The sequence below is a fragment of the Silene latifolia genome, chromosome Y (assembly GCF_048544455.1).
Source record: "Silene latifolia isolate original U9 population chromosome Y, ASM4854445v1, whole genome shotgun sequence".
In the NCBI taxonomy this organism is placed as follows: domain Eukaryota; kingdom Viridiplantae; phylum Streptophyta; class Magnoliopsida; order Caryophyllales; family Caryophyllaceae; genus Silene; species Silene latifolia.
Genome location: NC_133538.1, coordinates 397,104,442 through 397,106,575, shown reverse-complemented (window position 1 = coordinate 397,106,575; position 2,134 = coordinate 397,104,442). Strand labels below are relative to the sequence as shown.

Genomic DNA, 2,134 nt, shown 5'->3' with positions numbered 1-2,134 from the left:
TCGCTGCTTTATTTTCGTTCATAGTGTAGAATTGCTAGATTAGTTTCCCGAAGCAAAAATTATCGTTTTATGTTATTTGTTTGTTTAGTTATTTCAATCATGAATTCAGTAGTTTTATTCCTTAATCTTAATGTTGTTTTCGTTATAGTCATGAGTAGCTAAATACCCTGTGCTAGGATGTAGGGAATCTGTAGAAGTAGGCGGCATTAGAATAGTAGACCTGGAATCGCGCCATGGTCGATCGACTGGGTTCCCTGGTCGATCGACTGGCCTCGTGAGTTTTACCTTCGTTTTAATTAATTTAATTTCCATGTTTGACGAATCGAGTGCACGCGACTAGTTGAATGCCTAGGAATTGACAGACCCAATAAAGATCGAAAGATAGGGAAGGGAGATAGCCTACCTAATTAAGACGACTAAATTAATAAGATCGAGAGATGAGTTAATTTAGCCTTTTTAGTCACTTTTCAGGACGAAAGTTAGTATTAGTGATATTAGGGACCTGTAGCGAGATCGAAAGATGCTACCTGTAAGAATGGACCGTGAGGACTTCTTATTTTCCCGTCTCATGTGTTTGGTTTAGACCTACCTAGTATACTGCCGCCGAAACTATAGTGAACCGACCATCTTAGCACCCTTTTTATTCTTGATTTCATTCGTTTATTTAGTTTACATTTCATTTTATTGCCATTAGTATAGACCAACTCAAATCAAAACCCCCACACTTGTTACTTTAAAGACTAAAATCAGACAACTATTGATTGCATCGCCTTCCTGTGGTTCGACCCTTACTGCCACTAGCTATAGTAGTAGTTTGGATTATAAATATTATCTTTGGTGCACACAATGACCGGCATCAAATTTTGGCGCCGTTGCCGGGGAGGCAATTGTTTAAAATTTTTAGTTGTTTCTATTTTAGTCTTTCTTCTAATTTAAGGGATATCTGTTCCTTAAACTATTCTCATATTCTACTTGTAGTTTCTTCTTATGCGCATGTCACATGGTGGTGAATTACTACCGTTCAATCCTGAGATTGAGAAGACTTTGCGTGAGATTGAGACGATCATCTAGAGTATTTTCGACAGAGGAAGAGCCGAGTACTCTATCTAGTTACTACGAGAATGAGCTTTTTGAGGAGGATCCACCTTCGTCACCTATTTCTACTTCTTCAGCTGAGACCGTCACATCTCCAGACATGGCTGAAGAAGCAAGTATAGCTTGATCAATCGAGCGACAAGTGAGAATCTCTATAAGGGATTCACATTACCAGGGACGGACAGAAAATTCGAGCCGAAACTGTCCTATATCAACTTGGTTGAGAGAAACCAATTTGGGGGGAGCTGCAAATGAAGATGCAACCAAACATATGGAGACTTTCATTTATTATTGCTGTTCCATACCCCCACCAACCGGTGTGACCCAGGACCAGGTGAAGGAGACCATGTTCATATTCTCTCTTCGTGATGCTGCAAGGGAGTGGTACAGGGACCTGGATCGAGCTGCTAACGGTATCACTGATTGGAAGTCGCTGGCCCTGGCATTTTACAAGAAATATTTCTCTGCCTCGAAGACAAATGTCATTAGAGCTCAGATCACGAGCTTTAAACAGGGTACGGATGAGAATTTTCATGAGGCATGGGTCCGTTTCAAGAAGCTGGTGCGAACTATTCCGCACCATGGGTTTGAGAAGTGGAGCCTATGCAATCAATTTTATAATGGGCTTTATGACGATCAGAGGGCTATCCTGGATGCGGCAGCAAATGGTAGATTCCAGGAGAATGTTAGAGAGACCAAGGGGTGGAAAATTATTGATGATTTGGCCACCCATAAAGCCGAGTATGGAAATTCTAGAGGAAATCAAAGGAGAAGTGCTGAGTCCCCTTTTGTAGCTGCATTAGAGGCTCTCACGGTGAGATTTGATAAGTACTAGTTGGGAGGAGCTTCAAAAGGAGGGATCTATCATGTGAATGCTGTTTCAGACGGTCCTTTCGTCTGCAAAAGATGTGGAGGAGAAGGATATGTTTCAGACAACTGCAGCATTCCCTATGAGTCTTGTGCTGCCTTTCAACATTATAGGCAGACAAACACCAATTTTGAGCCGAATGTCCATCCGAACTTGAGGTGGAGTAGCCAA

At 41.6% G+C, this 2,134-nt stretch overlaps 1 non-coding gene across 1 annotated transcript; it reads right to left on the bottom strand.

The window, feature by feature from the left end:
* Positions 1-1,576: 1,576 nt before the first annotated feature.
* On the bottom strand, positions 1,577-1,683 carry LOC141636216 (small nucleolar RNA R71). The gene has a single exon (XR_012540843.1). It is a non-coding gene; the product is annotated as a small nucleolar RNA R71 (small nucleolar RNA).
* Positions 1,684-2,134: the final 451 nt, after the last annotated feature.